This window comes from Amphibalanus amphitrite, unplaced genomic scaffold (assembly GCF_019059575.1).
Source record: "Amphibalanus amphitrite isolate SeventyFive unplaced genomic scaffold, NRLGWU_Aamphi_draft 000146F_arrow, whole genome shotgun sequence".
Taxonomy (NCBI): domain Eukaryota; kingdom Metazoa; phylum Arthropoda; class Thecostraca; order Balanomorpha; family Balanidae; genus Amphibalanus; species Amphibalanus amphitrite.
In genome coordinates this window covers 513364-537309 of record NW_024881641.1, presented here as the reverse complement: position 1 = coordinate 537309, position 23946 = coordinate 513364, and the positions used below count along the sequence as shown (strand labels likewise).

The window sequence follows — 23946 nt, the reverse complement described above, 5'->3', positions numbered from 1 at the left end:
ACGGGCCCCTGTGTTGGCCCGTGCGCCGTCAATGAGTCCCAACTGCGGCTGATGCCCCGCTTCGGTATTCAATGGTTCCCTGCACAGCCAGCCAAAACCGTTTGAAAGCGCGACAGAAACTCATATTCGCAGGGCCTCCTCTAAGGAACTTTCACTGGGGTGGAAGAGGGGGGGGGGGGGCGAGGCTTAACGCTGCATGGTTCAACGTCATGCACTGCACCTGTTTGATTGACGATGCTGCGCTCGAACTTATATTTTTTTTCGAAAAAAGGTAATGTTGCTGTTTTGGACGAACGTTTTCAGCGAAAGAAGCAAGACTGTGAATTCCCCAGAACCTGCGTGTTATTTTAATTGCATATTTGCATCTCAAAAAAGCCTTGGAACGCACAAGGGATCGTTTCAGGCAAGATAAAAACATCTCCGTTATTAACTTCAATATCATGATATGGATTTTAATAGAACCGTCCGAAGTCGGAGTCGGAGTTGGAGTCGGAGTTGAAGCCGGAGTCGGAGTCGGAGGCGGAGTCGCCCTAAACTCCATCGACTCCGCAGTCGTGGTATACCATCTACCATACCAGTATAACGCCTTTTGGGGCGACTAACGGAGCGAGCGAGAGGGTGGGCCTTGCACGTGCGAAATCGCAAGGGGGTACCTCCAAATGACCTGTGCACGGCACCTTACTAACCGGTCTATAGCGATGTGCCACATTTGAGCACAATCGGCCCAGCCGTTCTCGAGATCTGGAAGCGGCACCCTGCACGTACGCACGTGCAAAATGGGTCCCAACTGACTTGTGCACGGCACCCTACTAACCGCTCCCTAACCGTGTACCAAATTTGAGCGCCATCGGTCCAGCCGTTCTCGAGATCTGGAAACGACCCCTGGGCCTGCACGTGCGCACGTGCAGTAGCACCCCAACTCTGGCACATGGATATGCAGTGCCTACGCCTAGTGGGTGCCTAGTGTCAATCGGTTACCGATTGACACCAGTGGTTCAAACTTTCAGCGCAATCGGCCAAGTAGTTACCGAGATATTGCAACAATTACAAAACTGACACCTCTTCGTTTTGCACGTGGCACGTGCATAAGGGGTCATCCACATGCATCGGGAATAGTCCAATACTTGGTAGAAGGAATGAAGCTACCCGACAAAAATTACCGCATGTAAATCGGTCAAGTGGTTGCTGAGATATAAGCCTCGCAAAAGCGTCCGCACGGCCGGCCGCTCATACTCAGAAATTTCCGTTAATCTAAGGAAAGACTCCGCTCGCTTCGCTCGCCCCGTAACAATTGAAACTCAGAGAACAGTAACACTAGCTGCTCCCCCCCCCCCGTTACCCTCGAAATGTTCCTTGGATCCGCCGGTGAAGAAAGAGGCAGAGAGCAAGTGAGTGAGTGAATGAGTGAGTGAGTGAGTGAGTGAGTGAGTGAGTGAGTGAGAGAGAGAGAGAGAGAGAGAGAGAGAGAGAGAGAGAGAGAGAGAGAGAGAGAGAGAGAGAGAGAGAGAGAGAGAGAGAGAGAGAGAGAGAGAGAGAGAGAGAGAGAGAGAGAGAGAGAGAGAGAGAGAGAGAGAGAGAGAGAGAGAGAGAGAGAGAGAGAGAGAGAAGAGGAAGGGGAGGAGAGTCTACATATCATTCCACAAAAATGTCTTAATTGGGGAGAGCGGGGTAATGACGGACGGTGGGTAATGCCGGCCACACATCTTTAGCGAGTGCTTTGACTACCGCTCATCAGCTGCTGGTGTTTACGCTTCAGTTAGGCGCCAAAAAAGCACGAAGAAAGATATTTGCTTTACTAGCTCCATTATTTTGATCCTAATAACGATAAATGCGTTTTTAGACTCTAATTATAAGTTGTTTGCATTGCATCTATCGCTGAATACGGTTACGCGAGAAATCATTTTCAGAAGTGCTTCTTCGTAATAGCCCCCAATATAGGGGGTTAGAGGGCCTTGATATAGGGTTTCTCCGGCGACAATACCGAGAGTGGGACGTTTGTAACGCATAGAGTTTGTTTGTCGCATGCATTTTTTTATTGAACTGACCTCGGGGTAACGCCGGACACGCGTCCGGCACTACTCCGAATCATTTGCAACAAATATCTAGCTGCTATGGTTGCATGCGAAATATAATATATAATGCATGGTATAGGTATAATCATGTATATAATATTTTTAAACTTTTAGACGTCTCGTAACTACAGGGTGAGTTTTTTTTTTACTTGTTAAAAAGTAATGAGGTTTAGTGGCGTTAAAATGCCAATATCTTTATCTAGAGCTAAGATCCCTGAAAGGTTTTTTCTTGGATAACGGTTACCCAAGGTCGTTGGTAGATGCCGCCATTGCCAAGCTTCTCAACAGAAGGTTCATTACTATCACAAATCAAGCACAGGTTGAAAAACTCGAAAGCTCCTTCACTTTGCCGTTTTTCGGAAAACGCTCAATTAAGCTCAAAAATGAAATAAGCGCTCTCCTACAAAAGTACTACCCATATCTAAGCCCGCGATTCATTCTCAGAAGCAACTTCACTATTGGATCTCTGTTCAAGTTCAAGGACTCTATCCCTAAAATGTGTCGATCTGCTGTAGTTTATAAGTTCAGTTGTCCTTCGTGTGAAGGATCTTACATAGGTTCTACCTATGTTAGGCTCCACAGCAGAGTTTGTCAACACAAGGGTAGGTCACACAGAACGGGCGAACTCTTATCCAGTCCAGTAGCATCGTCTGTACGGGATCATTCTTTGGCATGTGACACCCCCTTCAGTATAGACGATTTCAAAATCATAGATCAAAAACGCTCAAACTTCAATTTACGAATTTTAGAATATTTACACATATTTGAAGCGAAACCGACCATCAATGACCGATCATCTGCGTTTAAACTAAGTATCGTTCTGTAGGAAGACGACCGAATCAAGCACGAATGATGTTTTATGTCTTGTTTTTGTGAAGTGTGTGATGTGCATCGACTGATACCCTGCATCGACTGCTTGTATATTAATGCCAATATATATTGCAAAATTATATACCAGCATGACGAGCATTCTGGGACATTTTGATTTCATGCAGACACGATGTGAAGGAACGTCCATCGTGTATTTTACTTGTGCTTGAAGCTACCCCTTCTCTCACCGACACGAATCAACCCGCCTGAGCACGTGTTGAACAGCATCGTGGACTCCTAGACCCTTTAGACGGACTGAAAAGGCTCATATCAGTTATCACCCATTTTTAGCTCTGCCAGAGATTTCCACTGTTTTCTTGTTATATGTGCCATACCTGGATCCAAAAACTAGAAGTCTAGAAAGTGCAGGTCGAGGATTTTGGTACTGGAGGCCCTGGTGGTGTCTGATTCGCTGTTTTTGTTTCTCCCTGATGAATGATTCTTCAGAGGCTGCACATACGCCAGATGGACCGTTTGAAGGTTATTTATGACTATAAGCTTGTTCGTGCATTATTTAACGTCTTTCTGAGGTATCTCCTTGATGATCGTATGCTTCGAACTGCCTCAATGCTTCAAAATCATCATTTTGTGTCGTTCCTTACTGAACGGCGGTGGACCATGCGTGCCCGATTGGTGGGACATTTTCAGGCTCCATTGGGGCCGAGGCCTTCGGTTAAAAGGGACAAATCATGGCACCATACAAAATGTCCCAGATTTATCTATCACGTGCATTACTTTTTTGCACACGATTTTTCGATTTAGGGACCACCCTTGACGTTTACTTTTTAAGAAAACAGACATGACCCATAGTGTGGTCTTCAGAAGCGATGACAAACGCGCTGAATGCCTTGGAGAGAGACAGCTCAGTTCGTGTTGGGCCACCGAACTGTTTGCTGCTGAATACAAGTGCCGTTTCAGAATTTTCACTGTAATTTCTGGGTTGGCCACTGCTATTGTATACACCTCGTCAGTCGTCCGACATTACCCCAAGCTTTTTTGCACGCAAAATTTTCATCACTTTTCGTTAGGCTCTCAACGTGTCATCGATTATCTGCCGCACTTAAGCAGGTTGCCATCTGTTTCGTTTCGTTGTCTGTTTCGTTGACTTTCAAAGTCTGTTTCGTTGGCTTTCAAATGGAGCAAAAACATGTTCGAACTTAACAAAATAATTGAGTTATTATGGAAAATGCTTATGGTGTCGCCATTACCCCGCTCTCCCTTATTATATATAGATGACAAACAAACATTATTGACAAGGAACGCGTATAATAGGTATTGGACGGATGTACGGTGCACATGGTACGTATAGACATACCTACATGCAATTGCATTTTACAAATATTTTCTGCCTTAATTGTTAATTTATTCGCAAAGCTCATGTAAGTTTGATGCAAGGAATACTCGGAGACAGCGATTGGCCATAAATTTTGGGATCGAAAGCTTTTGGACGCTGGTGGCGAATCCCCATCCTTTTTTGGATCAGAAACAGAATAAACCGCGTAAATGCTCGGAAATATCGGGCACGCCGGAAAAATCAGCGTCTGTTTCTTCGGAACCGTCAAGCCAATATGGCGGCCGTCTCTGCACCGTCAGGCTATTTTCTGCTTTGTGAAATAATAGGTGCGCCGTGATTCCTTTACGTTTGCGAGCGCGCGTGTTTGCGTCCCTCCGGCGGCGGCGGCGGCAATCGGGACCTGCCCACCGTGCACTGAAAACAATTTCACCCGAAGCTGGCGAATTAACCCGCGCCCCGCTGGGGGGGGGGGGGCAGAATCTGCCCCCCTCCCGTTTTTCGCCAATAACTTCTAAACGCGTTACGCCAGCGACGTCAAACTTTCAGTACCTTATCATACATCAATTTGACACGTTCCCTGAAAATTTGAGCGAAATCCGTCGGAAAATTTTTGAGAAATTGACGTTTTAGTGACGTCATGTTCGCCATTTTCGCCTCAAAAACGGCAAAATTTCAAACGCCGCTAACTTCTTCATTTTTAAAGGAATCAAGACGTAACAAAAAAGGTTATACGTGATTCTACTTTGTCTATCAAATGGCTATCTCGGTTTTTTGAAAATTTTGGATTTTGGCCAAAATTTTTCAAAAAAACTGACTTTTTTGGGAAAATATTTATAAAATCCAAAATTTTGAGTTTATCGAAAAAACCGGAATACATGTCAAATAAGTGGTCTATGTGCACCTACATACCAATTTTGAGAAGAATCGGTTCAAAAATGTGGGAGTTATTCAAAATTTTATGACGTCACGACACACAAATTTTTTGAAAAATGATTTTTTTGGAAGTTCTAGACCTCGTACGGAAACAAAAATAGCACCATTCGATTCGCCGTGAAAAACTGCATCGGATAGACACCTTTTTATGCCTTAACAACCAACTTCAAAATTTGACCTCACTTGACCTGACCTTGACCTGACCTCGACCTGAAATTCATCCAGAGGTGGTCCATATCACTTATTGAGTGTGCCTATTGAATTCCATGAGTAAAATGACCCATAAAACATGTGTCGCACATGCCCTTTTCTATATTTTGTTTTTGGTGACCTGACCTGACCTGACCTGACCTTGACCTTGACCTTTGAATGACATTGTGTGCAACGAATATTGTCTTGGTAGTCTAAGAACACGTTTTGGGCAATCAGTCTCAGTCCATTCTTCGGCAACTACGGTGCAAGGCCGATACTGTAGAAACTTGCATTTTGTACCCTTGACCTGACCTTGACCTGACCTCTGACCTACTTAAGCAAAAAAATTTGGGCTCTAAAGATCCGCCTTGTTGAGAGCTTTCGATTGCCGTTTTCCCCGTCTTTCTACGACCATCGGTTCGGAAGTTAGACAGGGGGGGCAGAATCTGCCCCCCCCCCCCCCCCCAGCAGGGCGCGTATGGCTGAATAGCCCAGCGGGGCGCGGGTTAAGCGTTGCTCTGCGGGTGGTATATGTGTATTAACTCGCCATGTGCAGATTCTAGCTAGAGGGTAAGCAGACTTGCCTGCCTTATTACTCGTAAATATGCACCGTACCCACAGTCTCCAGTAAGGTAGCTACTCAGCACCGGATATTGTCCCCGCGGGTGTCGAGTCATTGGCATAGCCCTCACTGAAAGAGTTGGAACTACTCGAGATATCGTAAACGCGTATCCGTGGATGGCGAACCTTTACATAACCTGCCCTGAAGGAGTTGGATCTACTGGCACAACTAGATGGCGTTGTCTCATACAGTTTTGAATTACAGCAATTTTTTTTAACTTTTTTTTTGCACCAATGATATATTGGCACATTGTTTGGCGGTTTCAAGTGGGGGCGAAAGTACAATTGTTAGGGTGCATCTTTAAAACCTCTGCAATATTCATCACGGGACGATTGGCAACGCCTTTTCTTCCGAAACTACCTAGTGAAACCATTTTGATTCTTATATAAGTCACGAAAGCGGTCGCGAGATATATTCTTGATCTCGGGCGGTCTGTACGACTACCGATGACTGGGTCATGTCAAATTTTTTATGGGAATTCGATTTGACCGTTCCCACCGACGTGAAACTTTCTCACCGATGTTTTCTAGGTGTGAGATTGTCATAAAATAGATACTTTCCCTCAAATATGGTCAAGCGTGGGAGTTTTTTGGCCCTCGTGACTTGGTCGGCGAAGGGCAGGCGTGGACAAGGCTATAGGGGCGTGGACAAGGCGTGGAGGGTAACCCCTTTTAGTCATACCTGCTCTGAGCGGATATAACCGCTGAGGCAGATACGGCTACACTGCAATGGGACCTTACTGTACTCCTGGGAGGGTGGTTAAAAATGGTTGCGGATAGGGGTACCCGCGAAACACCGGTTTACTCACCGGCCCTGGGTTAAACTGTTTTCAGTGTGGGCGGGTCTATTCCTAACTATCTGGCCGGACACCCCGGGCGCGGCCTAGGTGGCTTGCATCCATGGCCCCCGGGAGTGGATGAGGGCGATAGCTCCAAAAACACACATACACATTAGCGATATAACGTAACGTAATATCAAAGCAAAGGGATTTTTCCTGTGCAATTTGGCAAAAGCGCACAGGCTTTGCCCTCTAAGATAGGCACCAGGTTTTTCTAGTTAGGACTTTCCTGGTGGAACTCACAACACAACAACAGCACACATTACAACACTACCACATTTCAGCATCAAGATACAGCAGCAAGACATGTAAGTACTCAAAATCCCTCTCGGCACTGCCACTCTGGCACCCTTTCTGGCTTCCCCTTGCACTTGCTTCCACCGGACGTCACATGAGCCGGTCTAACGTAAACTTTGCTCTCCAAATTACCTTGGGCCGGAATAACATAGCCGGCTTTAAAGTAAAGTAAAACGGAAGATCTGGCTAATTGCCAGCTAGTAACTTCCCCCTACCCCGACCAGGACCTCGGCCTGTCGGGAGCAAAATTAAAAAAAAAAAAATATGTCAAGCACAGAAAATGACTAAAACCATCTAACAGGGGCGGAGCTTTCTATACAGTTGGACCAATTTGCCATTTTGCTCCACCAATAAACGTTTTAAATATGCAAAAATGATCAATAACATGGCAGCAATGTAAAACTTTTATTGTCTAATAGGCCAAATATGGGAATAAGCTTTCGCTTTACAGCATCATCAGATTCATAGTTTTTTACATTTAAAAATTCTAGCTACACAAAAAGTCTATCACGCGCTCAATGTTAGGTGGGAATAAGGAGGCTTGAAATGATCTCACGCATGTCAGTGTTTTTATTTTAGGCAAAATAAATATCTAAAACATGTCAAAAATACTCCCCCTATTTATTTTGCTTAAAATAAAAACACTTTGACATGCGGAGATCATTTCAAGCATCCTTATCTTAATCATAATCAATAATCATGTCATCCATCCTCGCCCACATAAAACTTAGGTGGGAATGTCGCAATGCAGATACATTCTTGACACTGACATTTTCAAACGTAAATCTTGTAGCACATATGTAGAAGTTAACAAAAGCAAGAACTATGGTTGTGTGATGCATGTTTTTTAAGACCATCAGGTACAGTTTAGGTCACTTTCTGGTGGAGGTCAGGTCAAGGTCAGGTAAAAAAGAACAAATTTCAAAGTTGATAGTTTTTCGTAAAATGGGTATTGATTCGATGCAGTTTCGGCGAGTCTAATGGTGGTCTTTGTTTTGCACTACGTGGTCTAGAATTGCTAAAAATTGAGTTCGATTTGACGTCATCAATTTTGAACAGTTTTTTCTAAGGTATTGATCTCAAATTTGGTATGTGGATAGAAGGCGGGAGGGACTATCACATATATTCCGATTTTTCGAAATTCATTTTTTTTTATTTTGCGGCTATTATATTCAAAAATATTTTTTGGGGGGAGGGGGGTCAGAATCCCAAAAATTCAAAAATCCGAGATAACAGTTTTATAGCCCTGTTAATTCTACACCTTTTACGTCTTAAAAATTGTTCTGTGCCTATAAAACTGTATGCCTGACAGCCCATCCCGCGAAATCTTTTTTTGTCGAAAATGGCGGAAATGACGTCACTCCGACGTCATTAGCGGCCAACCTATCATAGCCTTTGGAAAATTTTTGGTCACAATGCATGTTAAAGCTATTCACGGGTGGGTACTGATAGTTTGGTGACGATCGGCGCAGCGGTTCTGGAGATATCTTTTTAAAAAAACTAAAGGGGGGGGGGCAAAAATCCTCCCCCTACCGCCTGGAAGGCCCGCGCCCAGTAGTGGAGGCCAAAACACCCACCCTCTCGTTTTCCGTCGATATCTTCCAACGTAGGGTAGGATGGGGCAAAGCGCCCACCCTAACTTTCCATCCTCAATATCTCCTTATCGTACAAATTTGAAGAACAACCAGGTAGCTGATCTGGTAGCTCATTGCCTTAGCTTTCTTCGAATAACACATCAAAAGCGTGTGGCATGCACAATTCTTGATATATGCCGTCCGATTTCAGAGGATTGCAGATCGGGCGTTTTGCCCGTCTGTCACTGCCTGTCACTGCAACGCCTGTCTTGGGGAGCAGAGATCAGATCTTGCGAATAAATCGCTCTAGACGATCTTAGCCAGAAAATTGTATATATAATAAGAATCCTGAGCATTAGAAACGTATCCCGTCACTTGCTTTGGGTCCAAGTTACTCGCAATTGCCCGTGCTGTACAGTGGCGTATCCAGGATCTTGAAAAGGGGGAGGCCAAACCTGCTCAAGGGGCCCCACCCTTACCTTAGGGGCCCCAGTAGTGGCGTACTTAACCCACGCCCAGGTACGGTTCTTTGTCACTTTCACCATGTGAGGGAGCCTTTTTAGCCACACTCGGCAATCTAAAAAAGAAAAGAAAACCGTGAAAAAGCCATCGATATCGATAGCTCTGTATGTAGTGCACAATTTATTTCAGCAGTAGGCATACAGTTTTTTTTTTTTGCTTTGGTCGTCGCCGGGGCCACTAAAAATTATCAAAAGCAAAATGTTTTGTAATTTTTACGATTATGATTTACGATTTTTACGATATTTTTCAAAGGGAAGATGTTAATCTCTTAGTGGCTTGCGCTGGTTGAGGGCTGATACCCTTAACTTTAGAAGGGCCCGACTCGGGTTGAGCTCTGATCTAGACTCTGATGGCTCTATGTCGCCCACATTGGCCTCACTCCGACCTCTGAAGGCTCATTCTGGCCCCTGAAAGCCCCACACCGTTAACAGAGTGAATCACGCTGGCCTCCGGGCCCCATAATGGCCTCAGGAGACCCATGCTATGGCTGACCTCATAGGCCCCCCCCGCTGGCTCTTGGGAGTCTTTTAGTCAGTCTGACGACCCTATGCCGCTCTCGAACCCACGCCGGTCTCTAGAAGCCCATGATGCCCCCTGAGGGTCCCACGCCACTCCTGCCTCAGGGGGCCCAAACATGCATAAGATCTGAAAAGTAGCTGCCGAGGCCCTCGAGGTGGCCTCTAATGGCCCGACGTCAGCCTATGAAGGCCCGCGCTGGCTTCTGAGGGTCCAGCACCAGCCTCTGAAGTCTGAAGTCAGATGACAGATGGCCCCACGCTGGCCGCCTCAGAGGGTTCACGCTGGTCACAGAGTGTCCCACATTGGCCTAAAAGGGCTCCACATTGTCTTCAGAGGGCTCCAAGCTAGTCTCGGTGGCCAATGGGCCTCAATCTGACCTAAGAAGGCCCCATGTCGCTGGGCTTAAAAGACCCCACGCTGGACATAGACGGCCCCATGCTGGACATAGAGGGTCCCACACTGGCCTTAAAAGGCCCCACACTGGCCTTCGAAGACCCCACAATGGCCTTAGAGGGCCCCACGCTGGCCTTAGAGGGCTGAGCGCTGGCTCCTTAGGGCTCTACACCAGCGTCAAAGGATCCCACGCTCGAGTCTAAGCTTCTTTATGGCCGCCAAAGCGACCTCTGAGGGCCCACGCTAGCCTCTGGGGGCTCGGCCTTGGCCTCTGAGGGTCTATGAGGGCCATCAAATGGCATTTTAAGATAGTTTGACGCAGTTTGACTTTATTTATGCTTGGGCCAGTACCTACTTTGGATGAGGCCCTGAAGGTCGTTTCTCTTGGGACACTCAAGCAGGCACGTACCCAGGATTTCGCCCAAGAGGGGGCCGCCTGCTCTCAAAGGGGCCCACGGGTCACCCGGATGCCGCTGTCAACCCAGGCAGGGGCGTTTCCAGAGCCTTTCGATGAGGGGATTGGGCACAGTGGGTCCGATCCCCCTTGAAGACGGGCCTCTCTGTCCGTCTGTCTGTCTGTCTGTCTGTCTAAGCCCTGAGAAAATGTGCAAAATTGGCAGGTAAAAATATCATTTTTTGCCTGAGAAGTATGCATAAAATGCACGGTATTTTATGAGGAAGTGAAGCGAGCGAGCGCCTCAGTCACCTGTGTTAGTCGCTCAGAGGTGTCGGTGAAAGGCCGTCAGATGCGCTGGTGTGGGGTTCTCGCAGGCGCCGTTGTGAGGGCCTTAGGGCTCAGAGACACTGGTGGGGGCCATCACTTAGGCGTTACCATTGAATCCGAGTGATCACGCGCCGTTCAGGTAATCAGGGGCCTCTCAGGTGACCAGGGGCCTTTCAATTGATCAGGGCCTTTCAATTGACCACGGGTCTTTCAATTAACCAGGAGCCCACCAGGTGACCAGGGGACCCTCTAATAACCAGGGGACGGTTATACCAGGGGCTCTACGGGTAACTAAGGGCCTTTATGTGACTGCAGGGGCCCTTCATATAACCAGGTACTCCCCGGGTAAACATGGGCCCTTCAGGTGACCAGGGTTTCTTCAGATCACTGGCCAGGGGTCACCCAGGGGATCAGGGGCCCCTCAGGTAGCTAGGGGCCCCTTAGATAACTAGGGGCCCCTCAGGTAACCAGGGGCCCCTTAGGTAACCAGGGGCCCTCATATACTAAAAAGCCCCACTGGTAACCAGGGGCCTCTCAGATAATCAGGGGCTCTCAGGCAATCACGGGCCCCTTATGTAATCAGGGCCCCTCAGGTAAGCAGGGGCCCCTCAGGAAACCAGGGTCCCCTCAGGTAATTATGGGCCCCTCAGCCAACCAGGGCCCTCAGGTAACCAGGGCCCCCGTAGCCAGGGGCCCCTCAGATAACCAGGAGTCCTTCAGATAACCAGGGACCAATCACGTAACCAGGGCCCCTTCAGATAACCAGGCCCCCCCAGATAACCAGGGGCCCCTCAGATAACCATGGGCCCCCCAGGTAACCAGGGGCCCCTCAGATAACCAGGGACCCCTCAGGTGACCAGGGGGACCCTCAGGTAACCAGGGCGCCCCCCAGGGCCCTCATGACCCCCCTTGGGTACGTCACTGCACTCAAGTAACCCAAAGGGCCCACTTGCATGTTTGATGCCAAAGGGGGAGGCCATGGCCTCTTGGCCTCCCCCCTGGATACGCCACTGGTGCTGTATAACTCCCATTGGCCAATGATGGGCGCTTTACCCACACCAAAGTGGGCGTATTACCACGACAGCACATTCAAAACAAAATCTACCAAAATTAAGCCGGTCACAATTGTGTTGCAAAAAATAAATGCTCAAAGTATAGCTTAAATCTGCAAGTTCGACATAGCAAATTTTCATTGCCTTCTTCAATCTCGTATCAGACAAAGTTTTAGCAGTAAGAAAGCCTGTAATTTCCAACAAAAATGTCAGAAATATGCTAATCTTCATCTCACGTCCAGAAAACCCCACTTGTGGATCCAAAAAAGGGAGTTCAAGCAGATTCCTGCGTGTTCTTGAAAATGACTATCAAGGACTCTTTGAAAAGTCGAGCATTTCACAAAAAAGAGGGATGGGCGTTTACCCGCCCTGGGCGCATTGCCCCACTCTACCCTATTGCGGATATCATCACCAAACTATCGGGACCCCTCTGAGCATCAATTGTACACCCTATGGCGAAACTTTTTTCGAGGAGCTGTGATAGATTGGCCACATATGAGATCAGAATGACGTCGTGTTCTGCTATTTTCGACAAAAAAAAATTGCAGGAAGGGCAAAACCTATACAGTTTGCCGCACGAGAAACGAGGTCATTAAGCTGCGACCAGCTGCGGCAAAGCAAGCTACAAACTTAATGTTACGGCTCTCTGCTGCAGCTGTGAAAACACTGAGGTACGCCGTACAGGTGCACAGCTGTACTGTCGCGATGTCGCAAGGTCTAACGACTTTTTCAGGGAGGGATGCTGGTTACGAGCGAGCGAGCGCAGCGAGCGAAGCGAAGTCTTTTCAATATAACGGAAAAATCTCAGTATTGAGCGGCCCGGCCCGGCCCGGCCCGGCCTGTAACGCTTTTGAGAGGCTTATATCTCAGCAACCGCTGGACCGATTGGCCTGCGGTCTTTTTTTGCTGGGTAGCCCCATCCCTTCTACCCCGTAATTGACTACTTTTGATACATCTCAGTGACCGTCGTACACAACGAATTTATTATTACAAACACAAATGAATAGAAATAAAAACAAGATGAGCATGCAATTGGCGCAAAAGTGCCTAAACACTTGAATCATGGCGCCTTTTGCTTAATCAGGTAACTACTCGTATTTACATATGTGTCTGTTTGTTTGCTTCTTTATTTTGACTATGTCTTGACCGCCTCTCGTATAGGTGTGAGTTCATTTCCCCGCTCGGTAATACATAAAGATGGTTCAGCAGCCGGCAGCAGCAGCGCCAGGGGTTCCCTATTGTATATTTATTTATTTTTTATGTATTTATTTATTCATTTACATATTTAATTTTATTATTTCATTCATTTTTGCGTATCACACACTTTTGCATTTCACACACAAAAACGTTTTAGTTGACGTAATGTAATTTTGGCCTGCTGTGCCAGTGTCAGGAGTTGTTCATGCTCGTTGGTTGTTCCGTGTAAAAGGAGATTCAGTTTACCTGTGGGCTGTGTCGGGTTTAAGGGCGAAGTCGTCACAAATATTATGAGTAATAAACCTGTATAAAGTACGTCGTTGTTCGATATATGATGGGCAGTGTAGAAAGTAGTGTTTTACATTTTCAAGCTCGTTGCCGCAGTGGTAGCTTGGCGAATCGGTGAATCTACTCTTTGGATTGTAAATTGATGTGCATTTAATTTCGACATCCCTACTCGGAGTCTCGTTAATAGACAGTTGCCGATCTTTTTACCCAGGGAGTAATATTTCGGTGGATGCTCTTTTGCCTGCATTTTATATATTTCTTTTTTGAATGTCTTGTTTGTCCTCAGAGCTCTGCTCTCTTCATTTAGTTAACCCGCGCCCCAGTGGCGGTCTCAGCCAACTTCGCCCTAGTGGGGGGGGGGGGGGGCATATGTTACCACCCACCTCTAACTCAAAAACTAAGGGGGATAGAAAGACGCGGTAAAAAGCAGTCGATAGCTAGTCTCGATGCGTAACGTTTGAAAGTATTTCAGTCATTTTTCATCTTAGAGCTATATTGGGGTCACCAGAGGTCATCAAAGGTCAAAATTTGCGAATTGTCATTATATTTTTCAGAAAACATGCAATTATCTCAGGAATTATGATAGCTAGAAAAACGCCGGGAAAAGCAATCGATAGCTTTTGAACTCTTCTTTTGATAAGGTAATCATCAAAAATGACCTCAGGTCAACGGCTTAGCCTCCAGAGGGCAAAAACTCCAAAAATAGCTGTTTTTACGAAGTGTTTTTCGACAATAACTTTTGACTAAAAAAGCTAGAACATTTCTATTGCCAAAATCGTGTTCCTCTCGCCGAGACGCGTCGAATGAACTATAATTTGACCTTGAAAGGTCAATTTGAAAATCTGACCTCAGGTCAAGGTCATGACCTGACCGGAAAAGGTCATGTTGCATATCAGTCGATCCGCAACGTCGAGCCGAACACATCTAAGGCGTTTTCAGCGCTCTAGCACGCCTCTATCAGAAGTTATTAGCGAAAAACTGTTAGATTCTGTTCGTGACCTGAGATGACCTCGGGGACATAACGAGGGGTCACAGTTGCCATTTTCCGGTTCAGTGTGTCAATTTTACCTACATCTCGATGTTTGAGAGTGTCTAGAATAGCGTTCGTGCAAAACAGACGCTTTTCAATTTTCTCCCATTGACTTACCTATTATGCACAGTGATGCAAATGGGGCTCACGAGTGGCCATAAATACCGAAAAGGCCCAAATTTCAAGTTCACCTAATTGAATAAATCGTAATATGGCCAGTCAGGCAAATGTTTGGGGTGTCTGAAAAAACATGATTTTCATGTTTTTGTCAAAACCGGCCTCGTGTATGATTGTCAGAAGTCGTGACATATTCTATGTCGTAAAATGACTGTCAGATACTCGCAACTTCAAACGCCGCTAGCGTGCGTCCATTTCATACAAATGACAAAAATTATACATGGCAATGATCCCCAAGGTCTGTTGCTTCTAATGCAGAGTCATAAAAAGCCGTATCTCTTTTGGTTTGGCGTTGATCTAACTATTTGTCATTATGTTGCAATCGCAGTTTTTTATTTAAAAATATTTGCTTTCGTTTCACCTAGAGCAGTTTACACAGTGCATGTGCCCGTTAGTGCACCATACCATAGCATTCCCTAATCATTTCTGAGCCGCACTGTGAAAGAATGAAGGCGCTAGCACATGGCTGACCGGCGCTACTAAAGTTTTCGTCCGTTGCGGTCGGGTGCCGCGGCGCGATGGGCAGCCCGGGCGGCCCCGCCGCGGGCGGGCGGCCTCAGCGGGGTTCGTCGGTGCATCCCTCTGCTGTTCCTATACGAAGTGTCCTAGCGCCTCGCGACAAAAACCAATGGATTGCTCTTGACAAGATCTCGCGAGTGAGCATATTACTTTTGACTTAAAGGGACCCTCCCACCTTCAAAAAAGTTTATGAATTGGCATGAAAGTGATGTCGCTGGGTTCAGAAAGAGCGAAAACGAATATCTACCAAATTTCACCGAAAAATATTCACCGGTTTTCAAGATATTAGACTTTTACTTTTGTTTACTTTTTTGGGATCTCCGCTGTTTCTAGCGACTTTATTTTAGAAGTGCGGCGTTTGCGGCAGATGTTGCGCGCAAATAGCATATACCACCGCGTGCTACAAAACGTTTTAGTCAAACATTTAAAAATCGTTAGATATCTGCGCTGACGTCACACATTCAGAGGGGTATTCCTAAGCATTAGCCCCTCTGAATCAAAATGCTGCAATTTTGAAATTCAATATTTCCGATTTAAGGCATTTCTCGATGTTGTGAGTGCCGAAACCGGTAATTGTGAGCCAGGGACCCCATTTTGGCTATCTCAACTCAAATCTAATGTTAAGGTGGGAGGGTCCCTTTAAGGTCAATATTTGACCTACTTATCGCAGTTCAAAGTTAAACGTCTGTCGAAATTGTGATCCGCGGTGAAAGCAGTGGACAGTGTGAACCAGTACTTTGCGAGTATTGGTACCGCCACTGCCCGGCAGGTGGACACGGCGGGCCCGGCGCTGCCCGTGCGACTGCCGCGAGTGTCCACTGGCCGGTTTCAGCTATCACCTGTTACGCCGGGGGAACTGCGGCGTGTGATAGGCCGTATGCGGAGCAGTGCGTCGTGTGGAGCAGACGGACTGTGCGTACGCTTTGTGAAACAGTGCATTGACTCATTGTGTCCTGTCATTACTCATATTGTCAACTCGAGCCTCATCAATCATACTGTCCCCAGCTCTTGGAAACTCGCTCTGGTGCACCCTGTACAGAAGACGGATAAATCCACCGATGTGTCTAACTTCCGGCCCATTTCTATTCTTCCGACAATCGCGAAAATTACAGAACGCGTAGTTTATGAACAGTTGTACTCCTACTTTACTAGTCACTGCCTATTCACATCTAGTCAACACGGTTTTAGATCGAACCACTCTACTGACACGGCGCTTTTAACTGTAACTGACAGAGTGTTCGAGGCCATGGATTCCCGTGAGGTAGCCCTTCTATGCATGCTAGACCTGTCAAAATGTTTTGATGTCGTGCCACATGAGAGACTCTTGGATAAGATGCGCCTGTACAATGTTGACACTCGGTGGTTTCAGAGTTACCTGACCGGACATTATCAGAGAGTTGTCGCCCAAGATCAGCGTGGCTACCGCACCATGTCAGCGTCACTGCCCAACCCTATAGGCACCTATCAGGGAACTGCCCTCGGGCCATTACTGTACAGTGTGTACGCGAATGATATGGCCCTGTACGCTGACGGTGCGACCATAGTGCAGTATGCGGACGACACCCAGGTTATCGTGAGGGGGAGACCCGGAGAAATTGGCACTCTTACTGCATCCATGGAACTCAATCTGTCACTTCTGTCGGCATGGTTTGGCATAAACGGTATGAAAATTAACGCTCAGAAAACACAACTCATGGTCCTCGGGACTCGTCAAAATCTCAAGCAGCTCCCCACGGTTGGAATCAAATTTATGGGTGCCACTGTCTCCGGCTCTCCCACGGTGCGGAATCTGGGTGTTGTGTTCGACCAGACGCTGTCTTTTACCGCCCATGTTGACGACGTCGTACGCCGCTGCACAGGCCTGCTGATTGGTCTTACGCACAGCAGACACCATTTACCTCGAACGACGCTCAGCACACTAGTCAATGGTCTAGTCATCTCTCTCGTTCGGTACTGCATAAGTGTTTATGGATCGTGCAATGCTACTCAGATAGGGCGTCTACAGAAAGTGCTTAACTTCGCGGCGCGAGTGATATCAGGGCGACGTAAATTCGACCATGTTAGCGACGTGCTGCGCGATCTGGAGTGGCTCTCTGCCCGTAATTTGTACCGCTACCATTCACTGACGCTTCTAAAGCGGACACTGGTCACTGACCAGCCCGAGTCACTCGCCACTCACCTCATGTACAGACGTGATGTGCATCAGCGCAGTACGCGACAGGATGGCATGCTTCACCTGACAAGTATTCGATCAGAAGCAGGAAGGAGGCGTTTTACCTACGCGACTGTGACTGATTTTAACACCATACCAGCGGATATTCGAGCCATGAACCTGAGCCGATTCAAAAAGGAGCTGCACAAGTACCTGCTGCTGCAGCAGCTGCAGCAGCAGTAGAGACGCCTTGGACGACACTGATGTGATAGAAATGTATGTATTGAGTATGATGTGCAATGAGTGTTGTGATGTTTGTATGCATGTGATCCGCTCACCTCATTCACGTCTAGTCTTTATATGTACTTGACACGGGCTCTGGAATAGCCACACATGTGTGGAATGAACCTAAGAAGTGCAATAAATAAATAAATAAATAAATAAGCAATCCGCCCCGACCGCGACACCCGACCGCGCCGGACAAAAATTTCAATAGCGCCGGTCTGCCCTGTGCTAGCGCCTTAATTCTTTCACGGTGTGACTCAGAAATGGTTAGGGAATGATATGGTATGGTGCACTAACGGGCACACACTGTGTAAACTGCTGTAGTTGAAACGAAAACAAATATTTCTTAGTAAAAGCTGCGATTGCAACATGATGACAAATGATTAGATCACCGCCAAACCAAAAAAGATGCGGCTTTTTGTGACCCGGCATGAGAAGCAGCAGGCTTTAGGGATCATTGCCATGTATAATTTTTGTCATTTGTATGAAATGAACGCACGCCAGCGGCGTTTGAAGTTGCGAGTATCTGACAGTCATTTTACGACATAGAAAATGTCACGACTTCTGACAATCATACACGAGGCCGGTTTTGACAAAAATATGAAAACTACCATGTGAATTCAGATGCGCCAAACATTTCTTTGGTTAGCCATATAGCGATTTACTCGGTTTGGTAAACTTGACTTTTTGGTATTAATGGCCACTCGTGAACCCCATTTGCATCACTGTGTTATGGAGAGGCCGCAAAATTGACCTGATTTTAGGTCACCGATATCAAAATTCCGAGATATACATTTTATAGATAATGCTGCAAATATCAATCGCTGAAAGTTTCAAGGCAATCGATCAATCGGTGTAGCTAAGACGAGCATTCTTATTTTTCTGAGGTGATGTCACTTGGCGTGACCTGGGCCTCGTTTCATAAAGCTCTGCCGTAACTTACACCTTTCCGTAATTCACACCCTTTCAAACTACGGAGCGCAAATGAAGCCGTTTCACAAAGCCACAATGAGCCACAACTGGAATTGTTTACACCTCCGTAACTAAGCACATTTGCGTAGTTGCTGTAATTTATCAAGCGTCCTACAAATTACAATTTCATGTCAACACTTATTTTTTACGAGAAACTAATAACACAATTAATATTGAATTTTAATCTTAAAAATTATTTATGAAAAGAAACAAAATTGATAGTGATGACCATCCTTTATTAAATCAATATATTGAAAACAGCAGAAAGCCAGCTAAGCAGAAGTGCCTAACTACGAAAGTGGCGAGGCGCGGCGAATAAACAAAATCCCGATAGTGGCCACAAAAAGCGACTGGTACAGAAGATTTGCAGTTTCTTTTTCTCATTTGGGCTGTTCTTTCTTCCTCATCGGGTTCAACATTATAAAATATATTAAAAATTAGCTTCGAATCTTCACATTAATTCAAATTCCCGCAACATTTTTGTGCGTAGGTTAAAGGTAGTGTGCCACCTTTGAAAGATTTCCCATTTTATTTTTCCTAGGATAAGAAGCTTCTGTTTTTACCTAATATCGCAAAAAAAAATCAAAAATGGGCCTGGAATAGTGCCTTTTTCGCCTAAAAGTTTTTCGGTTTTTAGATATGTATAACAACTGTAGTGGGCTCACCTGCAAACAGGCGTCGGGCAACAATCGCGAATGCGGCGCACTTGTGACAATAAGCAAAGGTCATTATAGTGTTACGACCGCATATTTACGTCTGGACAACGAGTTGCGGGGAAAAGTGCTGATTTTGTTGCAGTTTTAGGAGCCGGTGATAAGGCTGGATTTTTGGGTTACTTTTTCGTTCCGATTCATGTATTTCATAGTGTTTGGCTTTTGAATATTTTAGTTCTTTCAGATAAATATTACTTGCCTTACAACTTTTGTAAAAACGTTTCATTTTTTTTTATAAGCCGACCTTCAGAGTCCTAAAAATACATCAGCACTACAATCATTGTAAACAAGCAAATGGAAGACCACTTGGCTCTGTTCCAAGGCGCTTTTTAAGTTTATCTGGTGGTTTCCGTACTCTTGTACGTCGTTTTGTTGGATGTTTTGGATCCATTAAGGTTGACTTATATCATATTTAAGAAGCATGTGACTGAAAACAATCCGAAGTATCCAGGAGGCTGACAGAGGTCCTGACTCCTGAGCAATATCAATATCAAGTTGAACTTGAAGTTATTAAATTTTGGTTGATAAACGCAAGTTGATCGGGCTCATATATCAGCAAAAAAAAGTAACATTAAAAGAGCTTATTGGCCGAAAACAAGCTATAATATTGCAGATCCTGGAGCAATACTGAAGAGCACGCTGAGCAGGATCATGCCAGAAAATGTTGACTGATGAGTGCATATTGATGTATTGGTATGAATATTGAATGATAACTTACAACAGCAAGATAAATTAGTGCTAACTATCAAGTTAAAAATCTAGAATGAATGGACTTTGGCAGCTTTACTATGCTTAGATGCTGTGCAGATTGTAATGTGCATCCTACTCAGTGTCTGGCAAATGAAACATGCGATCATTTCATTGCTACTGCAACTGGAGGAGAAAGCTTGGATCACCAAATCCACTTAATGCTGATTTTGATGTTAATCATTACTGTATTTCTTGAAAAAAGGATTGTTATAAAATTGTCAATGTGACAATCCATGCCACGATGTGATCATATGATGTGTTCATAGTCATTCATGATAGTGATTCATGATTGTTGGTCCAATATACAATGGCAAAGCTCTCAGTCTCAGCGTTTCTTCCTGTGGATGGCCAGCAGTGACTCACAGCTTAGAAGCATTAGTTTTCTTTTCTTCACAGGGCTGGGATAAAAAGTACTGAGGGTAATCTTCCACCAAGGAACTCTACTTTGAGTTTTGACATGGTATGAGATGTAGGCACAAGTAGGTAGGTGCTTAGTTCCTATAGTCAGCAGTTGTGTAGGTTTAGTCGAGTTAGCTTAGATTAGGTTATGCTAGTTTTTTAATTTGCGAAGTGTCCAAAAAAATGTGACCTGAGCAATGAGCATACCTGAATATAACCTGACAGCTGACCTAACCTCAATCATCACAAATATTTGCAGCCTTACCCAAGACCTGCATAGCAGAAGCACCCAGTTATAGGTAGGTACTCACCCTAACTCAATCTTACCTGCTAACCTTCAACTTGCCTATAGTTAGCTCACCTTGCCAAGCTGCATCCAGGGAAACAGTCAACTGAGGAACTGGCTCATTGGGTGGCTGGTGTGAGTCTGTGCATTGAAAGTGTTTCTTCTCTGAAGCTGCTCTGCACTGCTGTATGTCATGTTAGATGCTCAGAAAATGTGGGAAATGATTACTAAGCTACTTTAGTGCTTTGTTAATGCTCGAGACATGAACAAGTGCAGATCCTGCAGGGTACAGCAATGAGTTAGGTGCTAGGTGAGTATGTTATGTGAATGTGCTGTTCCCTGTTTGACCATAGTAAGTATACAAACAAGCAAAGGGTCACAGTTATATTCAATCTCCACATAAACATACAACAAAAACGGCCATATAGCCTCACTCCGAACACACTGACACCACAAATAGCTTAAGCCTTTGTAGGCACAAAAATGCTTTGATTTACAGGACAGGTATACAATATAACCTCTGTCCTTGGGGATCTTGCTGCCAAGTTGAGGTACGATGACTGAACTTCAGGATTGATCAACCTTTTCTTCTTAGCCACTGCTTATATACGAGAAAGACCAAATGCTTGTTTATAAACTGCCTTGAAAATTTAATGATCCACCTTCAATTCTGACATGAAGGCACAAGTAAAATAGTTCCCACTCCTTTTGGAATACACAAAGCAAAATATTTAATAACTTCTAGTGGATGGACAAGAGCAATTACCACATCTTCTCCTCAATTCTGGCACTGATGAATAACACTGACGCTTATTCGCTTCATATTTTATAACAAACGCGCAAAAACTGCAATATAACAGCACTATATGCTTCTTGACAAAATGCAAAAGTAGTAAAAATTTAGCCCTGATGGCATTCATTCTTGGTGGAAACGTAATTAGAAAATATTTTGTAGTAACTATTAAATTCCGGCCGAAAACAGTGCACGGTTTAAAAAAGAATCATTCCAATGGCGGTCCATTCTTGCGGTCCTGAAATCGCCACTATTTCCGGCCTCTCCAACGCAACTCGTTGTCCAGACGTAAATATGCGTTACGACCATACGATGTACGGGAATGAGTTATCAGCTGTCTAATCGTAGACAACACAATGTCGAGCCTTAAACTGTAAGCCCGTATTGGTATTGTTTCTTTTATTTGGCTGTCGAACATTATTTATGGTTTGAAATATGATTTTATGTAAAATAATTGATATGAAAAAGCCGTCTTATAAGTTATGACCCCATTTCACCACACGCAAGTGGCAGAAATGACAATGATCAGCTGACGCATTTTTCTTGGCCGAAGTCAGAGCGCGCGGCCCGACGCACCACGCGTATTTGGAAATTCCGACCTCGACGAGCATCAGAAGCCACCTAACAGGCGTGTTCGAAACCGCAGGAGATGATGATGAACGGGTTTATCGAAACTTGATTGGATGAGCATATCGGTAATAGCGATTTCAGTGTGTGCATTTATTGTTCATAGTGGTGTGAAATGTGGTTGGGGTACGACCGACAACCCGTCGGGGCGAATTTCGCACTGGGGTACTCAAAATTTGAAGAATTTAAGACGTTTCCATGAGTTTTGAAGGTATGGATACGATAGGCGTTATCACAAGTGTATTCGCGGCCATTGGGGCGACGTAAGAAAAGAAGAAAACAACTGGCCCCAAGAACTTTAAATTATCAGTTAGCATGCACATTTTCCTTGATATGTAAAGAATTTACCATTAATTGTTAGAGAAAATTGCATTTAAAATCTTCCATTTATGCTTTTTTCATCGTTTGCACAGTATGTTCTTTTACTAAGCTAGAAACACTAATTATAAATAGTTCCCGCATCATCAAGAACAATAGGGAAGGCTTGAAGTGAATACAATAATCTAAACGGTTTTGTAATCCATGTGAAGACACTTCTAAAATTGCCTGTAGAAATATGAAAGGCAAAAGTTCAACTTTTTCACAAGACGGATGGCTAGAAACCTATTCAGCGTGTGACAACTCAGCCGGTATATCGTCGCCTACAGCCCAGCTTTCCCTAGTGACCGATAGAGGCGCTGCTATCGATGTCCGCCCGTGCCGCCTAACGAAGTTCTAAAAATCCGGTTCTCCTTATCTGGGCCATTAACTCCATACGGTCCAAGAAAGCTGGCACACTACCTTTAAACCACTCATATCAAGAACTTGATAAAATATTTGGCGTCGATTACGTCGTTTTATGAAACCCAAATGACATCAATGTCCGGAATCGAGAATTTGCCGTAAATGAAGCTCCGTAATTTCGATGGCGTGAATTACTCCGGTCTCCGGCTTTATGAAACCGAATTGGCATCAAATACCCCAAATCTGGCATAATTGACGGAACGCCGTAAGTAATTCCTTTTATGAAACGAGGCCCTGGTGACCTGACCTAAGGCGACCTGGGTCTGAAATTTTCACAACATGTGCGGAAAAGATGCACGAACAGGTGTGCCAGAAACGGCGGCGCTCCGCGCCGCCGTTTTTGAGATATCTGCGAAAAACCACAGGGGGGTGTTCACTGTTCAAACACCCCCCGGCCCGGCGCGGGTTAAGGGACGCATCGGCGTTCACCAACTGACAGCATCAGGGAAGAATCAGAACAACCGTAGCATGGACATAATTGTTGATCGTAATTAGTAAATATGCAATACGACCTCACCCCGCTTGGCTCAGGGGACTTATGCCTAAATGAGCGTAGGTCATCAATCAAATAAAAATTAAAATACTTCAGAGATTTCAGGCTGCAGAGTCTGAATAAAAAAAAAATTAACTCCGCAGTCCTGCATGGGACGCGTGATCGATTGGTTAACCCTCGCCCGCACATGGGGGGGGGGGGGTGGTTGCCACCCCCCCCAGGTAGTCTTTCTGCTCTGCACTCAACATTTTTAGAGCTAGAAGGCTGATTTTTCGTATAGCTGCTCCTCTATCCTTTCTTGATGTCCACTGAAAATTTCAAGTTTCTGTGATTTTTGGTTTCGGAGATATGACCTTGTTTTTCAGGTCATGTCATAACCCAAATGGCCAATTCTCAACATCTTGCGTTTGCCATGGGCCTTATGAGCTTTTGACACCTTGATTTCGGCCTTTTTTGCCAGTCTTACCTCCTACCTATCATGGAACATGTTGTTCGACGATGTACAGGGGTCAAGGTCAGGGTCAAGGTCAACCTAGGTCACCTAAGATAATTGCGTTTTAGGCAAGCTGAATTTACTTTT

General features: G+C 45.3%; 1 protein-coding gene across 2 annotated transcripts in view; it reads left to right on the top strand.

Annotated features, from left to right (window-relative positions):
- The window catches only part of LOC122382742 (MFS-type transporter SLC18B1-like), a 57137-nt gene that overhangs the window by 23167 nt on the left and 10024 nt on the right, over positions 1 to 23946 (top strand). The gene's annotated exons all lie outside the window — the stretch shown is intronic.